The sequence below is a fragment of the Mus caroli genome, chromosome 4 (assembly GCF_900094665.2).
Source record: "Mus caroli chromosome 4, CAROLI_EIJ_v1.1, whole genome shotgun sequence".
In the NCBI taxonomy this organism is placed as follows: domain Eukaryota; kingdom Metazoa; phylum Chordata; class Mammalia; order Rodentia; family Muridae; genus Mus; species Mus caroli.
The window spans coordinates 85,860,456-85,874,669 of NC_034573.1; the positions used below are offsets into that span (position 1 = coordinate 85,860,456).

Consider the following 14,214-nt stretch of genomic DNA (forward strand, 5'->3'; position numbering starts at 1 on the left):
ACATAATTTCATAAGAGGCTACACTGGAGTCCTGACAAAAGGGATATAGCTCTGTTTTCATCTCCCAAGCAGGTGTCAGTTTACCATAGAAGCCAATGGTAGTGTCTGAATCTGAAGAACTACACAGTTGAAATGAAAGAAAGTAAAGTAGTTTCAAGAATGCACTGCTACCCTAATGATGCATAGAGAAGCTTTGTGGGCAAGTCAAACAGGCCCACTGTTGTCTGCTATCCACCCAGAGGGTGAGGTGGAACTGAGTTGTCTATTTGTATAGTTTCCATGGGTCTCTGGTCTGGGTGGAAGTGGCTGAAATGTCACAGTTCATAGAAGGAAAGCAAGGGGGTTTGGGCCGCCTACACAAGGCAAGGTAATCAGGGACCTGGCTTTCATCTGCTACTGTGGCAGCGCCAGGGGCAATGGTGAAGGGAGCAGTGTTGGACTGCAGCAGTGGTGGCAGGGGCTAGCTGGGATGGCATGATCCTGACCAGCCAGGTGGTCTGAGGTTCAGAGAGAACTCTTCTCCAAGTGTTAGAGCTCAGTAAAACAGCTGCTCTCAGAAGATCCTTGGTGAAATAGGCTGTGCACTTTATTCATGTGGTCAGGGACTTTATAAACACTGAGGTGTAGGGTGGGATTTAGGAGCAGATATTTCCTATTGGTTCAGTTTGAAATGTTAGTGATGCTCTATTTGCATGGGAAAGGACTCCAGGTGTTTTTGCCATGGTTCTCTCACTGAGGTGTCATGGTTGACTGCTTCAGAGCTCTTAGTTGCTTCCCTCCTACAGTTCTGAACTCTGAGATTCACTGGGTTTGAGCTCTCTCAACCTTACCAGTTCTTCTATCTAGTGGCACTGTCTACTAGTGCTACAGCCCACTACCACAGCCAATAGGCCTGGCATGAGCATTTCTAACAGCCTGAAGAAATGTGAAGACCTTAGGCAATGAGAACAATTTGTATTTTATCAAATTGAGTGTGCACCCCTTCTCTTCATATATCCCCATCCCCAAATACTACATCCATCATGTCAGGAAAATACTGAATCTCTCTCTTTATCTGGCTTCAGTTTTGTTGTTGTTGTTGTTTGACACTTCCCAAAAGTCTTTATTGAACCAATTGCATGTTAATTGACAAAGTATTTCACTTTTCCAAAATGAGGTTTCTCAATTTAGGCCAGGCTGGCCTTAATCTAACTGCAGCTCTGATTCCAATGACTGCCTGGCTAGGAACTAGTCAAAAAATTCTGCTAGCTTCCAGATCCTCTTGTGGAATTTTTCCAACAAGTGTAGACCAAATCATATATAATGTCTGCTTCATGGGTTACATGTCCCTAAAAACAAACAAACAAACAAACAAACAAACAAACAAACAAACAAACACATGAAAGTAAGCCAGTAGTCAGCAATACTACTGCCCAGTTCTCAAGTTTTCCCACTTCACATAGCCCAGGCATGTCTGAGTCTGGCCTGCTGCTCTACAGCAACTGCATCGCTGTGAGGCCAGCTTCAGGGTACTCTTCCTTCTTTAGGACCACCAAAACCAGTGTCAAGATCCGATGGAAAGGGGAAACCGGAGGGTTCGCTTCAGCTTTAATAACTTTTTTCCCCAGTATTTTAACTATTTTTTTAAAATTAGATATTTTTTTTATTTACATTTCAAATGCTATTCTGAAAGTTCCCTATACTCTCCCTCTGCCCTGCTCCCCTACCCACCCACTCCTTCTTGGCCCTGGCATTCCCCTGTACTGGGGCATATAAAGTTTGCAAGACCAAGGGGCCTCTATGTATCCTAATTACTTACATAATTCTTTTTTTTTTTTTTTTTTTTTGGTTTTTCGAGACAGGGTTTCTCTGTGTAGCCTTGGCTGTCCTGGCACTCACTTTGTAGACCAGGCTGGCCTCGAACTCAGAAATCCGCCTGCCTCTGCCTCCCAAGTGCTGGGATTAAAGGCGTGCGCCACCACGCCCGGCTATAATTCTTGTAATATAGATTAGAATTTTAAAAGAAAATGTTCAAAATACAGTGATAAAATTTAAGACCATATAGTTTCTCTTCTGTAACCAGGGTCCTACATTTAGAAAAAAAAACACCCAATATTTTAGTAAAATAAAGATATTTAAATTCTATAGAAGGAGTCAGTAATAGATTTCATAAAGTATAAGTTCAAATGAACATATTCCCACTTTAACACAGCTTTTGTTATGTTTTGAAGATGCATATTAACAATTATTGAAGTAGATATAGAATTTAGGTTTAGTGTAGCTCAACAAATGCATTGTCATGCACCATAATTGCCAAGAGTTTGAGAGTAGTAGCTGTGGGAATTGAAACCATGAAGCTGAGCCCCAAAGAATAATTCTTTGGTTAGTTCTCCAGAGAATCAGCTGATAAATATCACAAAGATTTTTTTACAAAAACAAATGCATGTTATAAATTGTAGAAACAACTACCATGATATTACTAATTCTAAGTTAATAAGGAAGCAAATAAATAACTCACTCACCCCAGCTTCATGCTTCATGTTTCAAGCTTCTTGCTTTTACTTTCACAGTCTCACTACTTGAGAGGTAGCTCAGCTACTTGCAAAAGCTTCGTAACCTTTCAAAATCTACACCTTCATTGACTTAACTTGTTTGAGGGGGTGGAGAAAAAAATAAGTATCTTGAACAGTTGTTTTCTGTTTCTTCTTTTTAGATGACTACAATTTCCTTGGAATAGATTTAAAGTAAATGATTTTTTTTCTTTTACTTATGTTACAAAAAATCATATAGGTCAGATGTATTCAAAGCACAGAATAGTACAAAGAAAATATTATAGTACCTCTCCTATCCAGAATTTGCCTTTACAGGCACTTTAGACATCAGACCCCGACTTAATGTAGAAGAGGGACTAGAAGGTGACTTTCACAGATACATTGCTAATGACAACATGTCACTTCATTTGATTACAGTGGATAATCTTTTAATTTCATGTTTCTGACAATCAGTTTGGTTGAAATCAGTTTTTGTTCTACAGTTTTGCTGGCTAAATCAGGATTTCTATAATTATTAACTGAATTACTCCCCTGGCAATTATCTCATGTCTATCATTACATAGATATCTGGCTGGGTAAAATGTAGGACTTAATTTGACCAGCATCCTCCCTGTCAAAAATAAATAAATAAATAACTTCCAGATCCTGGCCAGGAAGGGCAGCCCCAAGGCTGCCTCACCAATGTCTTTTTCCATCGTGAACCCAAGAGAAGAATCTTTCAATAGAACTCAGTGATTGGGAATTAGTACAGAAACAGCCTTTTGTCTAAAAATATAGAAGTAACAAAGTTAGAAACAAGTTAGGGGAGGTGTTACTTGTTTTATTGGTACAAATAAAGAGAAAATGCTAAGAGTATTTTTAAATTGTTTGTACCTACTAGGCCAAGATATCCTAGAAGATAATAATAAGAAAAATCATGTTTATTTAATTTGCTTGCCATTTATATTAATATACTTTTAACTTGTCTCAGGTTATTCTGTTCAAAAACATTTTTAACTGAAATGTCAACTCCAGTCTGTCCTTGCTGTTCTTTTAATTACTGACACTAGCTTGGCTCAGTGCTTAGCAAATGAGAACTGGTCAGCGAATCCACTGGAGGATGACTGTCACAATCACTCTGATGAAAGCTGGCTGAAGATGTGTATGTCAGTCTTCTTTCCAGCGTACTCTACCTAGCACAGAAGGAAACTAAGATCATTCCATCAGATAGAACCTTCCTACTGCCTTACACATCATCACTTTTGATTTTAAAATAGGCTGTCATGGAAGCACTTTTTTGTTGTTGCTGTTGTTGTTTTAAAAAAGGATGTAGTCCTTAAGAAATATGGAGCAGTTTCATTTTGTCATGAACATCTCACTAGCAACTTTTAATTTATTTTAGAAAACTGAACATAATTTAGGCTGTTTTAGTATTCTGGGGTATCAATAACTTAAGAGAATAGAAAATATGAAATAGTTAAGGTATAAAATAATGGGACACTCCTCTGAGTGTCTGAAATGTAGAGAGGTTATCAGTAAATGAAGGTTTCAAAAGGCAGACACAGCTCTTGTCTCAACTAGACCATTGTTCAGAACTTAGTTTAGCAATAACTGCCCATCTTAAGACAGGAAAGGAGTATTTAACAGAAATGTGTATTTCAGCACAAAATGTCCATGCTTTTTCCCTCTATAGGAAAGCATGTCATCAAACATGCAATCTTCATTTGTAAATGATTCTAAGCCTCACTCAAAAGACCTACAAGTACAGTATCCAATGTGTTTGTTTTAAGCAGCTCTGCAAATGAAAAGAGAATAAACTGATACTTTTTTTTATCACTTTTTGTTCTATTTTACAAAATCCCCATGTAAGAAAAAAACATAAGATATAAAGGCTAATGATTTGTTCCTTTTAGGATTAAATGAAATAGTCTACATAAAATTTAATCTTATACATTAGCAGGAATTAAATATTAAATATAAATATTTTAAATCATTTTATATACTATTATATTTACATGGTCATTTATATTATGCATAAAATGGCTATGTAAACCCAATTTTTACTATTTTCCTTCTACAAAGCTTCAGTGTCGCCTTTCATTTTATGGTGTATCTACAAAAAACAAAGTAACATAGTCATAAAGATATAATGGGAAATTTCCACAAAGACCTCATCTCCTCCTGCTACATATCTGCCATTTCTACATGTTAAAGTTATAAAGAAAGCAAGACGAATACAGAGATACTCTGGCTACCAAAATGAAACAATGTACTTAGAGAAGACATTTCCTATAAGCTATGGCACTGCTGTGTGAACATGGTTAGTGAGGAGCTTGGTAACTTTAAACAGCTCTATTTCTGGAAAGCAGGGATGATACTGGGATCTGATAAGGTCTTATATCTCCTGGGCACGCAGAGGCACAGGGAGATTATCTAGGAAGCTGAGAATGGGAGAAAAGGCCATTCGTATTGTTCCACCTTGCTTTTGTTTTCCTTCCCTCCCTCCCTCCCATCTTCCTTCCTTTCTTGTTTTTTTGTTAATATGAGTGTTTAGATGCCACCTTGTAAAAAGGGTTTCCTAAAAATAAAGCTGCTAAACTCATGTCCTTTTTGTGGGTGTTGTTATTTTGAGAGAAGGTCTTCATATATAACATTGACTGGCTTTGAATTTATAGAATCCAGAATGGCCTAAAATTGCAGTAATTCCCCTGCTCCAGGCTCCTGATCGTTGAGATTGTGGGCATGTAGTGTCATGCTTGAATTTCCTGAGCTTGTTTTTTTTTTTTTTTTAATTTATTTCAAAAGCTACTATTTCATAGCTTATCAGAAATGCTGACATTTACCTTTCCTTGGGTCTCATTTGAATCATCAATTCTGCCATAATTTTAATGCACAATATAGGGATGTGTGAAGCTAATACAAATGTATGTTTTTGGCATAAAGAATATTCATCATTGAGTTTTCTTCTATGATGTTTTTATGATCAACAAGCCTTCCTGTAGGAAGATCATCACAAATTGTGATTTTCAATGAATCATCTGGTGATAAAGAAGTATGTGCTTAGCAAATTGAACCCTCTTCCATGCAACATAAGCAGCTTCAACATAAATTATCTGTTACAGGTTTATTTGTCATCCAACTGCATCCAAAAATACCCTGATGGTTGCTACCTCCTGCATCCTAAACTCTCCATCAAAAAAAAATGTTTTTTGAGTTAAAGCCTTACCTTCAACAGTATTTTTCTCTTGTATCTTGTATCCAAGAATGGTTCAAGTGGATTATCATAACCAGGTTTCTCAGTTGGGGCTTACTTGACATCCAGTAAACACAAAAAGAAAGTATGAATACTCGAATGAAAAAATATAAAAAATGGATAATATATAAATCATCCATTATGTTTTAATCTTTGGCTTTGTTCAATGTACACACAACAGTAAGAGATAGGTTTACTACTCTCTCCAGGTCCTAGTTATAGAGAGAGAAGAACCCAGATCAAAGCGGACTCATCATGCATCCTGTCAGGCAGTAGGAAGTGAGACAGCTTTTAGTCTGTTTGAGTTTTTAAAAATCTGTATGAAAACTTGATGTATCTGTGAGATTTGATGTGGAATTTCAGGACTGTAGGGAAGCAGATGGACAGGGCATAGGCTTTGCTTCCTATGACATTAAGCACAACAAAAAGGCAAAGAAAAAGTTTATACATACAATAAGGAATTGAATATAATTCTAAAATGAAGGTCACACAATGTGAATTGGATTGACAAATCACTTTAGGGACACTGGAAAGCTTCACTAAAAGATAACTGACTTTTAACAGCTAATGGATATTTTAGTACACCTACATATTGATGTAGTATTTTAAAAAAACATTGATATATCATTGGTCTTAAAAAACTAACATTTACAACTTTAGTCAAATAAAGTTTCAAAATTAAATAATAAACCATGAAAGTCTATTTGGTGTATGCCAATGTTGTATATATAATGGCCAATAATATAAAGTCAGTAATTTCCAAAAACCCAGGTAGGTGTTTATATCATATGTAATTTATATTAAAATTGATCAGTTATTTACCAGAGACATAAAATTTTCCAATTGCCAGAATTAGTGTTTGAACACAGATAGGTTCACTCTACCAGCAGTTGTAAATTTAAAGAACCTTAAAAGTCCTAAGAGCACAAATCAATACTGAGAAAAGTACCACCTGTAAGACACCCAGAAAAAACAAGTCTTGCAAGTCCTGTGCAAATTACTCTGTCCTCACCCAACCCAAAGCATTTAAATACTAAGTTTCCAAGAACATCTCTTTATTTTCTCTCTCTTTGCTCCACCCCTCACCATTCCAATACGCAGGCACCAGATCAAGTCTGTAGTCTACCATATTATATCTGCTATTCTTCTTTAGGATGTCAAGAAATGTTAACTCAATGATACAATTAATATCCTTAGAAAGGAATCATCTCATGTGTGAAGGCATAATAAACAGTAATATTAAACACTTATAATTATATAATTATATAATTTTTCTAAAGAATAATTTTAGAGAAAAGACTAAGCTTATTGCAACTAAATACAGCTGATATGTAATGAACACATGAGAAAAGTGTCTATAACCCATTTTCTTACTTTCCATGTTGTTCATTCATTTCAACTTAATGCTAGATACAGTGCTAGATATTAGAAGACATAATGCTGTGAAAATGTAAACAACTGAGCCTTTATATACTTTGTAGTTTAGTGAGCATTCTAGAGAAGGACTAGAAAGTAAAACATTGAAGTGAAGTCACAGGTCTTCATGCTGAACAGTTTTGAGCTAAAATCAGTAGAAGCAACTTCAGCGACCTAGACATTCATGTACATGGTGTGCAACATTCCTAATGTTCTAGGTGCCACTATGCTCATGTGCCTTCCCTTCTTCCATCTTTCTATTTCTGTTTGCCTCTGTGGCTCTGGTTCTCTGCCTGTCTTTCTCACACACACATGTGCTCTCCCCCCCCCCACACACACACCTGAACTATAATAAGACTCTTCCAGGAAAGAGAAACAGTACTGAGTCCCCTGAAGGAAGTTTCAATCAGCAGGGCCTGGCTGGTACCCAACAGGGAAGCCCAGCTGTCTGGCCCACAGCAATCCACACTGGGCAGCCATCCACTATCTGTGAGTAAATGCTCAAGACCATCTGTGAATTTAGAAAGAGGAAGCGAAAACTGCAACAGCCCAGCCAAAAGCAAGAGCATCCAAAACTGAAAGTGCAACCCATCTGTGCAGAAGGACATTTCACCCTGGCTGCAGCTTTCCAGTTCCAGCCTGACCTATAGGTCAGTCCAGTTTAAATAAACAAACATTTGTTGAGCCACTCAGTGTGCCAGAAACAATGGAAATGACTGAAAATAAAGAGATGAACAAAACCCAAACCTTTCTTTTTTCCCACCAGAAGCCCAGTGTTTGCTATAGCACACAGAGCACACTCGGAGTATTGACTTAAGTGTTGTCCAAGGGAAGAGATCAGTAAGTTTTCCCAAAGTAGGATTCTCAAGCAAAATCCTGCACACAATCCCTATCCTAGTTAGCTTGTTATTATAGAGATCCCTGTTCTGTGCATCTAGGGTAGGTCTTGATATCCCATTTCATTAAAAATATCCAGCAGCTGGAAGCTACTGATCAGAGATCACATCTGAATGTCAAAATAAATGGAGACCAAGGTACCTGACAGCGCCATGATGATGAGAACTTCAAGAAGCTGGTTGGGGGTAGGAAATCTCAAAGAAATACTATATATACAAAGGCAAGTGTATGATCGTCTCTCCCAAGGTGGCAGCTGAGAGCAATTCACACTTTGTAGGTCAGAAAGGTAGGTATGCACTGTACCCGGGCAAGAAGATGATTTTATCTGTAGAAGCTGAGAAATCACCCTGAGAGCTTGTTTGTGGTCCACATCTCTGGGCTTTGCCCCTACTAGGGTCTGCTTCTACGTGCTGTAATACAGCAGTCTGTACTTGTGCTCCCATCCTCAGGGAGACATGAAGCAGATGGTTAAAGGACCATAATTTCTGAACATTTGCCCAAATGGCAGAAAGGATTAAAGGTTTCTATCAAGAGAAGTTAGGTTTGCTCAGAAAGTCATTATAGAGCCACTGATTTAAGTGGAAAAGTTTGGAAACAAAGGGACTAAGTAAGAGCTTGTTAAAAGAATATAATCAAGTATGAAACAAGTCAAAATACAGGGTTTAGAGAAAGCCCTTACTTGAGGCCTGTGTAGGGCAGGAAATGGCCAGAGTTTACAGATGATTAAATATAAAGAGTGAGGGGAAGGGAGCTGTGACTACCAGCTTTATGACTGAGGTGACTGACAAGATGGTAATGATGCCAACCAGAATAGAAAAGCAATCAAGGGCTAGTTTAGATAGCCATGACAATAAATCCTGCTTTGTAGTAGCTGGACTTTAGCATGCAGATTGCCAACCCAAAGTCAATGTGCAGCAAGCAGTTTGCTGTACAGGGCAGGTTGTCAAAGACATAATCAAGTTCAGACTCCTCACCCACAAGAAGAAATGCAAAGTCCCGAAAGTCCTGCTATCTCACATCCCCATCTGGTAGCCCCGTCCACAATGCTGCTGGCACAGCTTAAAGCTCTCTGCTTCATCCCTCAGAAAGGAAACCCTGCCATGATAGTCATCCATGTATAATGAAGGACAAATTTAAGTACAAAATTCCATAAAACTATAGACATGAATCTTCAGAACTGCTGGGTCAAAGAGGAGCTGCTCCACAGAGATGCTCTCATTTGGGACATTTGTTCTCACCAGAAGGTTAGGCAGTGGTTAAAGATACAGATTCCTAGCCAGTGAGTGACTCACCCTTCAAATGATCTCATTGCAACAGCAGAGGTATGTGACCCGAAGCTCTTCTGGCAGAAATGAATCAGTATCAGCTCACTGCCAACATGCTCATTTATTTAATTAAGCTAATGTAGAGTAACTCATTCAAACTCTACCCAATGCCATCAATCAGAGTTTTTAGTTGAGAAGATAATATAATCGACAATAATTTTTATGAAAGCAAAATTCATAACTTTATTACATAATTGAATGAAGCAAAAGTAATAAAAGTTCTAACTATTCTGATATAATTCTTAATCTAACTAAAGAAGCACATTTACTCTATTGTTTATTGTTTTTGTACTTTGTTGTTGTTGTTGTTTTAACAAAGATAGCTCGGAGAATGTTATAACTTGATAAGTAAAGGGCGGGATGCTTTCTCACTTGGTGCTTTTGTTTCTACGGTGAAGGAATATGATATTCGGAAGCAGTTTGTCAGTTTTGACCTTATGCCTGCTGACTGAGATCAAGGAGTAATTGCTTATATTAAACATTATTTTTGATACAATGGGAAATCATACATTTATTTATTTTATGTGTATGAGTACACTGTAGCTGTCTTCAGACACACAAGAAGAGGGCGTCAGATCATATTGTAGATGACTGAGCCACCATGTGGTTGCTGGGAATTGAACTCAGGACCTCCTGAAGAGCAGTCAGTGCTCTTTACTGCAGAGCCATCTCTCCAGCCCCATACATCACTTTTGTTTGTTTGAAAAAGAAGAAGAAAAACAATATGGACATGATGTGCACTATACCTTAAAAGTAATAACAATTTTCAGAGAATTCAAACTCTAATCAAAGGGGTATGTGATGGTAACATGATTATTTTTAACTTCTATTTTTTTCTCTGTCTATTTTTTTTTCTGAAATGAAAAGCTTTTGGTTTCATATGTGATTGTAACATAGAAAAGATCATGAAGAGAAACAATCTGGGTCTTTCTGTTCATATTTTATTTCCCTCACTGCTCAGTTCTTGGTCTCTGAAGATTTAGACACTGGAGGGTCAAATAGGTGACCTTGAGTGGAGGAGACAAGATGGTTGAGTCAAGAAAGGCATATGGTTTAAGGCTGAAGGAACGTCAGGACTCCAGGTCCCTCGTACTGTTCATGCTAATTTCTCTGTTACTATGTCTATTAGAGCAAAAGCAACGCTTATTTGTTGAAGCTGCTTTTCCTACAGTGTTTGATTTTATGTTCCAAAAGGAAGGCCATTTCATATGAAAGACACAGCACTAAAAACTTTTCCACATACAAATTGTTTAAACCTTTTCATTGCATAGACTGTTAAATGTTTTCTGTTCTTTACATGAAATATGTCACTTTCAAGAAGAAAATGTACAAATTATTGAAGTATTGGCAATTCAGTATTTAAAACAACTTCATCATTGAACAATGACATTCTTCCTGAGACTTAATGTCACAGCAATCCTCCAAAGAATTTCAGAACTCAACCATTGTCTTAAGAACAGTTATTGGTATAGTTCTTGAAACTTTGATTTGCATACTATATTCATGAATTCTAATTACATTAACATAATTGTCAAGCTGCACTAAAATACATAATTTAGTTCTGTCCTGTGTATAATTTGGGGGGATTTGGTGTAGTTTCTGAAAACTTTAAATGACAAAAACAAAAATAGTCTTTTTGCAAGTATAAAATTGAATTGTAATTGCATGACAAAACACGGACAGTAATATGTGACCTGGACTCAAATAACTTTTTTCAACATTTTTAATACTATAATGAACCAAGATTGATGTTGATTCCTTCTCTGCCCCTTCTCCAAGTGGGAGAAATTCATACTGAAGTACCAGAGCAGCAGTGTAAGGGATAGAGAATCATTTGGGTGAGGGGAGGCTTGCGAAGTGAAAGAGTAAAACAGGAAAAAAAACCATTTAATCCATCCCATAATCAGCCTCCAAACNCTGACANCATTGCATACACTAGCAAGATTTTGCTGAAAGGACCCNGATATAGCTGTCTCTTGTGAGACTATGCCGGGGCCTAACAAACACAGAAGTGGATGCTCACAGTCAGCTATTGGATGGATCACAGGGCTCCCAATGGAGGAGCTAGAGAAAGTGCCCAAGGAGCTAAAGGGATCTGCAACCCTATAGGTGGAACAACATTATGAACTAACCAGTACCCCGGAGCTCTTGACTCTAGCTGCATATGTATCAAAAGATGGCCTAGTCAGCCAACACTGGAAAGAGAGGCCCATTGGACATGCAAACTTTATATGCCCCAGTACAGGGGAACACCAGGGCCAAACAAATGGGAATGGGTGGGTAGGGAAGTGGGGGGGAGGGTGTGGGGGACTTTTGGGATAGCATTGGAAATGTAAATGAAATAAATACCTAATTAAAAAAACAAAGAAAAAAAGCATTTAAAATAGAAACTTTTTGCAGTTGGTATTTTTTATTGGATATTTTCTTTATTTTTATTTTTACGTTTTTATTAGATATTTTCTTTATTTACATTTCAAATGTTATCCACTTTCCCAGTTTCCCCTCCAAAAATCCCCTATCCTCTCCCCCACCCCCCTGCTCCCCAACCCACCCACTCTTGACTCCTGGCCCTGGCATTTCCCTATACTGGGGCATGAAACAGGACCAAGGGCCTCTCCTCCCAACCTAGGCCATTCTCTGCTACATATGCTGCTAGAGCCATGAGTCTCTCCATGTATATGCTTTGATTGGTGGTTTATTCCCAGATGTCCTTCAACAGAAGAATGGACACAGAAAATATGTTACATTTACACAATGGAGTACTACTCAGCTATTAAAAACAATGACTTCATGAAATTCTTAGACAAATGGATGCATGTGGAGGATATCATCTTAAGTGAGGTAACCCAATCACAAAAGAACATACATGGTATGCACTCACTGATAAGTGGATATTAGCCCAGAAGCTCAGAATACCCAAGATACAAGTTGCAAAACACATGAAACTCAAGAAGAAGGAAGACCAGAGTGTGACTACTTCGATCCTTAGAAGGGGAAACAAAATACCCATGGAAGGAGTTACAGAGACAAAATTCAGAGCAGAGACTGATGGGGTGACCATCCAGAGACTGCCCCACCTGGAAATTCAGCCCATAAACAACCACCAAACACAGACACTATTGCAGATGCCAACAAGAGATTGCTGACAGGAGCCTGATATTGCTGTTTCCTGAGAGGCTCTGCCAGTGCCTGACTAATACAGAAGTGAATGCTCACAGTCATCCATTAAAGGGAGCACAGGGTCCCCAGTGAAGGAGCTAGAGAAAGTACCCAAGGAGCTGAAGGGATTTACAGCCCCCTAGTAGGAACAAAAATATGAACTAACAAATAACCCCAGAGCTCCCTGGGGTTAAACCACCAATCAGAGGATATTTTCTTTATTTAGAGTTCAAATGTTACCCCCATCACATCTCCCCTACTCCTGCTTCTCTGAGGGTGTTCCCCTACCCACCCACCCACCCACTGCCACCTACCCTCCCTGACTTTCGCCTACACAAGCACCTTGACAGGGACAAGGGCCTCTTCTCTTATTGATGTCTGACAAAGCCATCCTCTGCTACATATGTGGCTGGAGCCATGGGTCCCTCCATATATACTCACTCTTTGGTTAGTGATTTAGTCTCTGGGATCTCAGGGCAGTGTTTGGTTGGCTGATATTTTTGTTCTTTCTATGAAATTGCAAAGCCCCTCAGCTTTTTCAGTCCTTTCGCTAACTCCTCCATTGGGGACCCCATGCTCAGTCCAATGGTTTGACTGTGAGCATCTGCCTCCGTATTTGTCAGGCTCTGGAAAAGCCTATCAGGAGACAGCTATATCAGGCTTCTGTCAGTAAACATTTCTTGGCATCCACAATCGTGTCTGAATTTGGTGACTGTATATGGGATGGATCCCCAGGTGGGGCAGTCTCTGGATGGCCTTTCCTTCAGTCTCTGCTCCATACTTTCTCTCTGTATTTCCTCTCATGAGTATTTTGGTACCCCTTCTAAGAAGGACTGAAGCATTCACACTTTGGTCTTCCTTCTTCTTGAGCTTCATATGGCCTGTGAATTTTATCTTGGGTATTCTGAGCTTTGGGGTGAATATACACTTATCAGTGAGTGCATACCATGTGTGTTCTTCTGTGATAGGGTCAACACATGCATTTCTCAAATTAGCTGTATGATAGAAGTTAAGGCAACACAGTCACTCACAGTTACATAATTTTCTGTTGCTGATTGTGTTTTAGTATGTGTAAATATTTTTTCTTAAGGTCTAGTCTAGTCTTTCTTACTTCAAAATGTTTCATACCCATAGTTTTAAAAATGTTTCTTTAAATAAACAAATAATGAGAGGCAAGTTTATATCAGTTACACTTTGCAGAAGACTGTAAACCTACATGAGATAAAGAACTCATTTACCTAAGCACTTAGGGTTAAGTAAGCACACACTAACACTCATGTAGATAGTTATTTAAAAAACAGAGGAACTAATAGCTTTACTTTCTTTCTGTGAGGAACTCAGAAAATGATTTAACATTGTTAGTAGGGGAACCAGAAACATTTTTTGGCACAACTAAACAAACTATCTACCAGACTGACTCTTTTCTGGACAAGTGACTATTTTAGTGCCACCCAACAGGCTTCTGGCCTGATGTTTCAGTCACCTCCTGGTATCAAGTTCATAGCTCCATAAAAGAAATCTGTAAAAATATAACCTCACTAATAATGCCTAATTCCAAAAACCATGTCTATACAATGTCATTCCTAATCATATACACATACTGTTATTGGATTCTATGTGAAGATACTGTTCTTATTCCTGTTAACAAATACTG

The 14,214-nt window shown here is 38.2% G+C and overlaps 1 non-coding gene across 1 annotated transcript; it reads right to left on the reverse strand.

Annotated features, from left to right (window-relative positions):
• Positions 1-1,447: 1,447 nt before the first annotated feature.
• LOC115030972 lies at positions 1,448-1,576 on the reverse strand. The gene has a single exon (XR_003836566.1). It is a non-coding gene; the product is annotated as a small nucleolar RNA SNORA61 (small nucleolar RNA).
• Between the last annotated feature and the right edge of the window lie 12,638 nt (positions 1,577-14,214).